The following is a 12241-nucleotide window of genomic DNA, read 5'->3' on the forward strand; positions in this document are numbered from 1 at the left end:
AGGACTGCGATATTGCGTCCGACAATCGGACACTGACTGACACTTTTTCGGGACAACTGACACCAATACAGTGATCAGTGCTAAAAATATGCACTTGTCACTGTACTAATGACACTGGCTGGGAAAGGGCTAAACATCAGGGGAGATCAAAGGGTTAACTGTGTGCCTGACCAGTGTTTTATTGTACTGTGGGGAGTGCTTTTACTAGGGGAAGGCATGGATCCATGTCCCCGCTTTGCAGGAACACAGGGATCCAGGCCTTTCCTACTGACAGAATGGCAATCTGCCTTGTTTACATGCTGCTGGATGCTTTTTCTCTGCATGGTAGTCTACCTATAGAAGTCTTGGAGTCTGCTAATTAATGCAACTATCTAAGGGTGTCCTGGCCCTAAAACCCCTCTTCTACAGTTCTGTTTAAGAGACAATAAATCTCTTTGCATTCAAGAAGTGTCTGGCGCCCATGAATCTACCTTGCATTACACCCACCATGCCTCGTAACCCACTCTACAAAGAAGGATGCCAGCTATCCCTAACTCTGGAGGTTCTCATTAGACCAAAGGAGACCCGGGACATTGCTACGTTTGGCGTCCAATATGGGGCAAAGGCGTTATCCTCGCAGCGGTCACCCATAGCAACTGGCTACAGATCCATCAGGATTTTCCTCTGGCTCCGTGGGAAAGTGGCAAGTAACATCTTTACTTCTTATAGACTGTGTTATCATGCATTCTAGCAACGTGAGGAAGAACCAACAAGTCTCATTGCTCATGGGAGAGGATCGGCCTGGTCTTTGATACTTCCCGATAGCGCTGTGAGGGTTAAAACAGACTCCAGAAACCCGCAGAAGCGCTGCAGAAACCAACAGACGGGTGCTAAAGTTTCCAGAAAGTATCTGCACCAATCCGTCACAGGGGTAGGACTCAATGCTGCTTATGCCACCATCTTGGGTCCGCATGCTGAAACCTTGTGGCCTCGAGGGAAAGATGGCATATCTGGAAAATCCTGGGTTTGGGACTACCTACCCCGTATCGGCTGAATATGACCCACGGGAAATTGCCAGTTTCTTTGCTTCTGGAGAGACTATTACTGAGACGGGTATTCAGATAGAGTCTAGGGGAGAAATAGCCTTGTATATCTCCCAAAGTTCTGCAGCCATGGGGATTGTCTGCCAACGATGTTCCGTTTTTGCCGTATTCTTGCGCCCTTGGAGTCGGTGCTACCGCAGTGGAGAACTACTATTATTGGTGGCTGCCAGACCGTCACTACCTTCCCAGGTAATGAGGGAGGATTGGGCTCACGGGTATGCTACTGTGGAGGAACCCACCTCCAGCACCACCCCTGCTGGCCCTGCTAGGCCTATCCCTGTCTGTGCAGATTCCTTTCTATTGGAGCATGCCCTGTGGGCTGATCCCACAGAGACCGCAGTGGAAGTGTCAGTTCCCGCTGCTGCTGTTCGCTCTGGGCTTTCGACAGCTACTGCTAGTCCGGAGCAAGTGGTACCAGCACCTCTCCTCCCTTCCCAAGAAATTCAAGTATCAGATTCAACTGCGACCACGGGTGTCATCATTCCTGAGGACTGTAACCCTCCGATCCTCACCCGTCTGGCTCAATATGTCCGATCATCTCGTGCAAAGAAGAGTGGCCGATCTCATGCGCAGCCTCGGCAGTGCTTGAAGCTGGCGAGTCAAAAGTGAGTGGAAGATGCGTGGAATGAGTAAAGTTACTGTTGCTTAACACACAAATCCCTGTGCTGTCAGAGGACAGGAGCCATACCGTTTGTTCCTACTAAGTAGGAACAAACAATATGTCGCCTCTCCTAGTCAATCCTATCCCTATACAGTTAGAACACACTATTAACCCCTTGATCGCCCCCTAGTGTTAACCCCTTCCCTGCCAGTGATATTTAGACAGTAATCAGTGCATTTTTATAGCACAGATCGCTGTATAAATGCCAATGGTCCAAAAAAGTGTCAAAAGTCTCTGATCTGTCTGTCGCAATGTCGCAGTAACGCTAATAATCACAGATCACCGCCATTACTAGTAAAAAAAAAAATAATAATAGTAATAAAAATGCCATAAATCTTTCCCACAGTTTGCAGACGCTATAACTTTTGCGCAAACCAATCAATATACGCTGATATTTTTTTTTTAACCAAAAATATGTAGAAGATTATATATTGACCTAAACTGATGAAGAAATTTTTGTTTTTTTTGTTTTTTTAAATTGGGGCTATTTATTATAGCAAAAAGTAAAAAATATAGTCTTTTTTTTTTTTTTCAAAATTGTCGTTTTTTTTTTGTTTATAGCACAAAAAAGAAAAACCGCAGAGGTGATCAAATACCACCAAAAGAAAGCTCTATTTGTGGGAAAAAAAGGATGCAAATTTAGTTTGGGTACAGCGTTGAATGAATGCACAATTGTCAGTTAAAGCAATGCAGTGTCAAATTGTAAAAAGTGCTCTGGTCAGGAAGGGGGTAAAATCTTCCGGGACTGAAGTGGTTAAAGTTGTGGGGATGTATCAGATAGCAAAATGTGCTGTTTATCCCTCCAAGAAGGGAAATACTGTTGCAGTCGGCCGAGTTGCCCACACAGAGTTACCTAAAGTATTCTTTAAAAGGACCATTATTCCTTTATTGCATTATTGATGCGTGGCTCAATAATCGGGGTAAAGAACCTCACTGTTACCTGTTCCTAAATAGGACTGTCTGGCTAACTCAGATGATGTTAATACGAGGAAGAACATTAATTTTGTTACTATGGTGAATACAAAAGGAGACGATTTGAAGTTGCCAGATCCTAGGTGCTACTGGTAAATTCCATGATAGCATGTCCTTCACTAAACTTGCGGATTACAAATATGTGCTGTGTGAAGTTAAGGACACTATGCTGGAGGCCACTTCATTTCTGCACAAACGTTGTTGCTAGTGGAGAACATTCCTGCTGGCTGTACTGCCGAGATTGTGCTGGACTGAATGCTGCCGGCAGATACAGGGAGTGCCCACTTGAGTCATACTGGCCAGTGTTCTGAAAGTTGTCAGTTTGCCTCCCTCGGAAAAGTAACCTGTGATGTGATATTCAGCAGGGTTGTTTCTCGAGAAGAAGGGGAAATCTTTCTCAGTTCCCGGCTGTCATGCAGACTGAGGCTACCATTCCAAGGGGACCTGTGTCCCAAAGTGCAGTCCCTTGCACCATGGCCTGGCTGCTTGTCTGCAGCTGTACTTTCTGCCCCCAGAGTTACCCTTAAAGAAGAAGGGGAACTGCTGGGAAATATTGTTCATACCCGAGTGAAAATTTTGATGGACTGTGATACGTAAAGGAGTATTTAACTAGTTAGGTAGAATGAGCTGTGTCAAAGGGGCAAATTCTTACCTTCCATGTGAATAATGGACTAACCTATGCATCAGAACAGTTTCTAGTGTTGGTCACCAGGTGGTGTGAACCTCTATTCATATTATGAGTATTTGATAGAACATGCTAAGTAAAGTTCTTTAGTTCGGTAGAAAGGGGGCGGCATTCTCAGCTGAGAATTATTATTATCTATATCTTTTAATTTTGGACATGGGCCACATAGGTTTAAAAGGCTAATATAAAAGGGAATATATTTTTCAGTGTTTGCATACAATCGATTTGAAGCATTCCCATTTCTGTTCTGTGTTCTTCAATGTCAAAATTCCCTCCCAGTCTATATCTTGGAGACCAGCCTTCAGTCTTAGAAAATGTGCTCTCTTAAAATTAGGTGTTTTTATCTTACTAGTATATGCTTGTTGTTTACAGCTAACAATTTATGAAACTATGTTATGGTCAATGCTAGCCAGATGTTCTTCAATATGAACATTAGTAATAAGGTCCGCAGCAATGTTTAAGATTACCAGGTCTAGCAGAACATTTCTAGTTGGAGCTTTTATTAACTGTCTTTGTCTTGTAATAGTTCTATAAATATCTGCCCTGTTACTGTTCCATTGGTGACATTACTCCAGTCAGTTTCAGGGTAGTTAAAATTCCCCATTAAAGCGGGGGTCCACCTAAATCGCCAAAAAAAAAAAAAATATTAAAAGCCAGCAGCTACAAATACTGCAGCTGCTGACTTTTAATACATGGCCACTTACCTGTCCCAGGGTCCAGCGATGTCGGCAGGCGACGCCGAGAACCTGCTCGGTTCTCGGCAGCTGCCGTCGCCATCCTAGGTGAGGGAATCAGGAAGTGAAGCGTTGCGGCTTCACTTCCCGGTTCCCTACTGCGCATCCGCGAGTCGCGCTGCGCATCGTAACTGGTCCCCGCTATCTTCTGGGAGCTGTGTGTTTCCCAGGAGACAGCGCGGACTGACAGAAAGAGGCATAGACTCCCATGGGAGTCTATGCCGGAAGTGGGTGCAAATAGCTGTCTTAGACAGGTATCTACACCCCCCTCCCCCCTGAAAGGTGCCAAATGTGACACCGGAGGGGGGGAGGGTTCCGAAAAGTGGAAGTTCCATTTTTGTGTGGAACTCCGCTTTAACTTCACTGTCCCAGCCCTTGCAGTCTGTGGAAGAAGCTGATTCTTCACCTCCTCGTTAGAACTGGCTGACCCGTAACAAGAAAACTTGGAAACCTGTGCCCTGTGGCTGACTGGAGAGACTTCTAGGTTTAGCTTGTCAGCTCTCTAGAGAACACTAGCAAAAAACATGGTGAAGCATGGTGATTGTGGGCAGGGTTAATTTGTGCTGGGTGTTTTTTATTTTTTTTTTTTGCTGGTGTCCATCCTTCTGTAGGCAACTTTATAACCTGACAGTATAAGAATACCCATATCCCTCAATGGACAAGAAAGTGCAGAAACTTAAAGTGTTTGTAACCTTAAAAAAAAAAAAAAAAAAAAACGTATCCCGTTACCTTAAAGTATGAATAACACCACAGTGCGTGCTTGTGCTGTGTAATTTGTCCCCTTGTATAATCTAAAATACCTGGCTGATCCTACCTGGTTCTGTCACCCCCCCCCCCACACACACACACACACACATTCATCAGGGCTGCTGAGCCACTGATACCATGATCGGGTTACGTGCCTCCATCATCCCACTGTCTCTCTCCCTGCCGCCGCCCCCCCCCCCCCCCCCCCCCCCCCGCCTGTCAGCTAGTGGCAGTGCCGCTCTGCTCCCCACCCATTCCTAACTTTGTCATGATCATACAATCCCGTGTGTTAGATAATGTTATGTGTCCACTGTGTGTACTTTATAAAAAAAATATGCCAATTTGTACCTTTTTTCAAAGCGCCTCTCGGCGCTCACGTGAACACTTGCTGTCCTCCTCCTCTCCTCCCGGCTGATGTCAGCGGGAGTTCTTGGCCCCTCCGGCTGTAGTTGTCAGACCGGGAGAGGAGAGCGGCAGCGAGCATTCACGTGAGCGATGAGAGGCGCTTCTGAACAAAAGTACAAATCTGCATTTTTTTTTTATAAAGCAGTGGAGTTGATTTACTAAAGGCCAATAGACTGTGCACCTTGGAAAGTGCAATTGCACTCTGCAAATGCAGTTGCTCCAGAGCTTAGTAAATGAGGTAAAGCTTCACTTTGCAAAGAATACCCAATCACATGCACGGAAAGTAAAAAAAACTGCATTTTTGCTTGGACATGATTGGTTGATGAAAGTCAGCAGAGCTTCTGCTCATTTACTAAACTCTGGAGCAACTGCTCTTGCCTTGTGCAACTGCACTTTCCAAAGTGCACAGTCTTTTTGCCTTTAGTAAATCAACCCCAGTGTGTCCCAAAAGTGAGTGAATTTACATTTATGTAAATATTTTAATATATCTTTTCATGTGACAACATGGAAGAAATGACACTTTGCTACAATGTAAAGTAGTGACTGCACAGCTTGTATAACAGTGTAAATTTGCTGCCCCCTCAAAATTCAAAACACAGCCATTAATGTCTAAACTGCTGGCAACAAAAGTGAGTACACCCCTAAGTGAAAATTTCCAAATTGGGCCCATAGTGTCAATATTTTGTGTGGCCAGCATTATTTTCCAGAACTGCCTTAACCCTCTTGGGCATGGACACCAGAGCTTCACAGGTTGCCACTGGAGTTCTCTTCCACTCCTCAATGATGACATCATGGAGCTGGTGGATGTAAAAGACCTTGCGCTCCTCCACCTTCTGTTTGAGGATGCCCCATAGATGCTCACTAGGGTTTAGGTCTGGAGACATGCTTGGCCAGTCCATCACCTTTACCCTCAGCTTCTTTAGCAAGGCAGTGGTTGTCTCGGAGGTGTGTTTGGGGTCGTTATGACGGAATACTGCCCTGCAGCCCAGTCTCCAAAGGTAGGGGATCATGCTCTGCTTCAATATGTCACAGTACATGTTGGCATTCATAGTTCCCTCAATGAACTGTAGCCTCCAAGTGCTGGCAGCGCTCATGCAGCCCCAGACCATGACACTCCCACCACCATGCTTGACTGTAGGCAAAACACACTTGTCTTTGTACTCCTCACCTGGTTGCCGCCACACATGCTTGACACCCATCTGAAAAAAATAAGTTTATCTTGGTCTCATCAGACCACAGGACATGGTTCCAGTAATCCATGTCCTTAGTCTGCTTGTCGTTAGCAAACTGTTTGTGGGCTTTCTTGTGCATCATCTTTATAAGAGGCTTCCTTCTGGGATGACAGCCATGCAGACCAATTTGATGCAGTGTTCGGCGTATGGTCTGAGCACTGACAGGCTAACCCCCCCTTCAAACTCGGCATAAATGCTGGCAGCACTCATACGTCTATTTCCGAAAGATAACCTCTGGATATGATGCTGAGCACAGACACTCAACTTCTTTGGTTGACCATGGCGAGGCCTGTTCTGAGTGGAACCTGTCCTGTTAAACTGCTGTATGGTCTTGACCACCATGCTGCAGCTTAGTTTCAGGGTCTTGGCAATCTTCTTATAGCCTAGGCCATCTTTATGCAGAGCAACAATTTTGTTTTTCAGATCTTCAGAGAGTTCTTTGCCATGAGGTGCCATGCTGAACTTCCAGTGACCAGTATGAGAGAGTGAGAGCGATAACACCAAATTTAACATACCTGATCCCCATTCACACCTGAGACCTTGTAACACTAATGAGTCACATGACATCGAGGAGGGAAAATGGCTAATTGGGCCCACTTAGGGGTATACTCACTTTTGTTGCCAGTGGTTTAGACATTAATGGCTGTGTGTTGAGTTATTTTGAGGGGACAGCAAATTTACACTGTTATACAAGCTGTACACCAACTACTTTACATTGTAGCAAAGTGTCATTTCTTCAGTGTTGTCACGTGAAAAGATATAATAAAATATTTACAAAAGTGTGAGGGGTGTACTCACTTTTGTGAGATACTGTACACTGGGGCACATAACGTTATCCAACACAGGGGATTGTATGATCATGACAAAGTAGCTTTACAGACACTTTAACTCAGCATTAAGGATAACTTAAGATATCTAGCTATTTGTACATTACTTAGAGGATTGGGACACTGGCCAAGAAAAAAAAATTTGGCTGCCCTTCCTACTCCAGCATGCATTGTGGCAGTTTTGTGGCAGTAACCAGAGCAATAATCAGACACAGAGGAATGGAACGTGTATCCCTCAATGAATGCCAAGAAAGTGATTTTACAGTCAGCATAAAACTCCCATTTTCTCTTTCACTGAGGGACACATCACTGTCAGGAAGTGCAAAAGCAGTCCATCCGAGGGGTGGGCAACAAAACACTAAAAGGCCAACAAAGAAAAAACAAAATAACAGCTCAAAAAAGTGTCCTGAAGGAAATTGCACCCAAATCTGGTAAATGGAGAATTTGTGAGCAGCAGCCCTGCAATTCTTGGAAACCGTAGCACAAAAAAGCATTTACAGATCTAGTAGACTGCACTTTGACAGGCCATACAGTAGTCATGGATGATGATCTGTCTGAGTGACAAAGTAATGATGTAATCAAAAAACAGGTTCTATTTCATCAGGAATGAGAAAGAGTCAGTCCTTCTAATGGAAGCAGTGGCTGCAAGGTAGAGATAGGCACAGCACAACCTACATCCAGGCAAAAGGAGGACATTTCTTTTTTGATGAACCGGTGCCATACAGAGGGACAGAAGAATATTGTTCTGGTTGAGGTGAAAGGCCATAATCCCCTTTAGGAAGGAAGGAAGCTTTAAGCCTCAATATCACTTCGTTCCTGTGTAAGACCAGGAAGTGGCTTTATCCTGTGAGTAACCCTAACTCAGACAATTGCCTCACCACGGTGATGGAAACAAGGAATGCAACCTTACACATGAGATTGGAAAGGGGAAGGTTTTGAAGAGTTCAAAAAGCAGTTTTTGAAGTTCCAAGAGAACCAAAAGCTAGCGGTCTTTCAAACAATACTTCAAGTGTCAAGGTCTCATTCTTGATGATACTCAATGGCAAAAACTTATCCAAGCCTCTTGCGGAAAGGTCAGATTCGTTCCATGGAGAATTTCCTAAAATGCCAGTTTCTTGCCTCACACCAAATAAAAAGTATGCCTTCCATGAGCGATGGTAGACCTTGTGGGAAGTAAGGTTTTAGGGCCCCACCCCCCTTTTTTGTCCCTGGTAGACTTTTTCGAGGGTGATCACAGATTGGTCCCCCTGCTGATGCAGATGGCCAGGTTTTCCACTTTTGAGGCTTAGGGTTGTGGTGATGACGGACTCAGTTACACATTAAACAACTTTCAGGTACTGACCCACTTGGTTTGTTCATGGATATACATAAACCTATGCTGAAATATTTCCATGTCTATACTTATATATCTTTTTCTTTGTATATATTTTTATTACCCCTAGCTCTACCTGTTAGGTATATACCAAGCTATATGGGTTGTATATATCCCTTGTATTTTGGGACACAGTGTCTTTGGTGCATGGCATCCATTTCTCTTCTTTGTGGACCTCCAGCATAATGTGAGATGTTCATATCAATAGGACTACGTAAGTGGAACTCAACATCAGTGTGTGACATGCTTGATTGATTATTGCATTGATATGCTAACAACCACCATCCCCCTGAAGTATTAATACTCAATAACTCAAAACACGTCAGGGCTCTGGATTCATGCAATCAGGATCACTTCTTTCATTGTGTAGTTTTATCACCATTCATTGTTCTATGCTATGTGGTTTTATGCTATTATGATGGTTTTTCTACTTTTCCCCAGAGTGTTTGTCTGGAGGCTATTTTAATGTTTACTCTAGTAAATGTTTGACTTTTATTGGCATTTATGTCTAAATACTTTTTTGTGTATATCACTAAAGTCCCTCCCTTCTCCCCAATTTTCCCTGCCAGAGAGAACATGGTTTTAGAAAAGGCCCCCAATCATTTGCTGATGGAGTCCTAAAGCACAGGGATTGGTTGGACAAAGCATTTCCAGATCCAGAGAGGGTGCAGCACACTGTTTAACAAAGTCCTTAGCCAACTGGGGGAAGAGCTTGTCAGGGTTATTCCAGTCTCCATCAAAGACGACTGCAAACAGCAGGTGCAACAGAGAGGTTTTAGCAGTCTTGGGGACCCTAAAAGAGTCTGGATTAAAGACAGCACTGACGGAAGCTGACAGCTGATCCTTGAGTTGTAAAGTGGGGTAAACCAAATTAATAAAAGCCAAGATGGCTGATGCCTGCAACTCCTCAGAGAAAAAAAAACACAGTCTCAGTGGAAGAAAGCTCAGAGTCTCTTAAAGCTGCATGAAGATTGGATAAGGATTCAGCAGCAGAAGGTGTGGGAGCATGTTTAATGTCTCTGCAGTTAGAGTCATCAATCAATGTTGCAATTTGACAGAAATATAATATCCTACACAATTGGGATGGAATCCTCCCAAGAAAGACGACGGGGGTCATGCTCGATGGAGCTAGGGAAGACACAGAGGATTGCTTAGGCTGAAGCAAAGGGCCAAATTCCACACGGTCAATGTTGGGTCCATCAGGGGGTGGAATGCAGGCAGAACCGGAATGGTTAGTGGAATGTAAGCTGGAGGAACCAAGGGCAGTGGGACTGTTCCACATGTGTTTAGGATTTGACACTTAGTACCCCAAGTCAGGCAACCTAACTGAAATTAAAAGGCTAGACTTTCAAAACTTATGAACCCGTTGTTGGTAGAAGGAGAGGTTTAGGTGGTCAGAGATGACCAGGTAACTGTAGGTAACTGTGTCTATTGTTGTCAAGAGCAGCTGTGAGAAGGTGCCCAAGGCTGAATGGTACGAAAAAGTGCAGAGCACATTTGCAACACCCTACTCGGTGGATAACATCAGCTCTCAGATCTTTGTCCTTTCTGCATTAAAGCAGAAACAGGAATTTTAAATGGTACCCAGTAGCCCTGGAAATGAAGTAGCTCTTGATGCTCAGCGCACACAACCTACTCACAAAGTGATTCCTCACAGACAGGGTCACACCTGGGGTTGTGCTCATGGCTCTGGTTCTCCGTGGCTAACACAATACACTTGGTTCTGAAAAGTGCCACAATGAAGAGCCTGCTGCCTGAGGGTGTCACATTCCAGGCTAACCCCTCAATCGTCTAGTCCAACAGGGTCCAGCAACAGCCTCCAAAGCTAATGCTGGGGAAACACCGATCTGAATGGTTGCAAATAGAGAACAGCTCAAACAGCCTATAGAGGAATCCTGGCTGAGGAATAAAGTAATCTTTACAGAAGTAAAAAAAAAAAGCTAGCAAAAATGTCATATTTTTCTCCTGGGACTAGATGAAAACAGAAGCATGCTGGGAGTAGGAGGTGTTATACTGGGATGGCCATCACTTCTTTGCTTCCCAGTGTCTAAATCTCCCCGTAGGTGGCAGTATAACCCAATGGTCCCTGAATTCCTGTGTCCCTCATTGAAGAAAAACATTTACCTTTGAGTGAACTGGAGTACTAAACCAGCCTTGGAATATAGTATATAAATTCCATTTCTCCCCTCTCCCCCTTTTGCTATTTATATAATATTCCCCTTTAAGCTTGTCTAATTTGTATATATAAAAAGATATACACATTAATCAAGCGAAAAATACGTATAATAAGTATAGTTTTGAGATAAATGGAGGTTAAAATATGATTAGATAAGCGAACATGTATATCATCTTCTGTGAGTACTTGTACTCCTGTGAGTACTTGTACAAATACACTATAGGCCAGGGGTAGGCAACCTTCTGAGAACAGTGTGCTGAAAAATATTTTCAAAGAAATTGAGAGTGCCGATTTTATAATAAAAGTCAACTTCACACTCTCAATCACATAAAGGATTTTTTATAAAGTAAATGCTGTAAACTACTTGAGTAGTGAGAAATTAACATCCTGTACTCACGCCTCAGAACAGCCTCAATTCCTGCAACTTTACACTTCAGATCAGCCCCAATTCATGCACCTTCACACCTCAGATCACTGCCCCCCTGCAAATCTGTCCCACCATTGTAATCATCTGCACATCTGCCCCACCACTGTAACTCCCTGCACATCTGCCCCACCACTGTAACCCCCTGCTCTTCTGCCCCACCACTATACCACTCTGCTCTTCTGTCCCACCACTGTAACCCCCTGTTCATCTGCCCCACCACTGTACCTCCCTGTACATCTGCTTCACTGCCATATCCCCATGCTCTTCTTTCTCCCCACTGAACCATCTTCTCATCTGTCCTAACACTGAAATTATCTGCTCATCTGCCCCACCACTTTAAATCCCTTTCTCATCTGCCCCACCACTGTACATCTGTCCCACCTCTGTTCCCCCTGCTCATCTGTCCCACCAATGTACCTCATTTCTCCTCTGCCCCACCACTGTACCCCCCTGTACATCTGCCCCACCTCTGTACCCCCTGCTCTTCTGCCCAACCACTGTAACCCCCTGCTCATCTATCCCACCAATGCACCTCTTTTCACATCTGTCGCACTGCTGAACCCCCTTGTCATCTGCCCCAACACTGAACTCCCTTTGCTCATCTTTCCCACCACTGTAACCCCCTTCTCATCTGGCCCATCACTGTACCCTCTGCTTTACTGTCTCACCGCTGAACCCCCTTCTCATCCTTCTCACTACTGTACCTCCTGCACATATGCCCCACCACTGTACTCCCTTGCTCTTTTGTCCCACCACTGTAACCCCGCTGCTCATCTGCCCCACCACTGTACCTCCCTGCACATCTGCTCCACCACCGTATCCCCATGCTCTTCTGTCTCACTACTGAATCACCTTTTCATCTGTCCTAACACTGAACCCATCTGCCCCACCACTGTAACCCTCTTTCTCATTTGCCCCACC

The 12241-nt window shown here is 44.7% G+C and overlaps 1 protein-coding gene across 3 annotated transcripts in view; it reads right to left on the bottom strand.

Annotated features, from left to right (window-relative positions):
- Positions 1-12241, bottom strand: part of RUFY1 (RUN and FYVE domain containing 1) — a 288027-nt gene that overhangs the window by 90820 nt on the left and 184966 nt on the right. The gene's annotated exons all lie outside the window — the stretch shown is intronic.

The sequence above is a fragment of the Aquarana catesbeiana genome, linkage group LG03 (assembly GCF_042186555.1).
Source record: "Aquarana catesbeiana isolate 2022-GZ linkage group LG03, ASM4218655v1, whole genome shotgun sequence".
Lineage (NCBI taxonomy): Eukaryota > Metazoa > Chordata > Amphibia > Anura > Ranidae > Aquarana > Aquarana catesbeiana.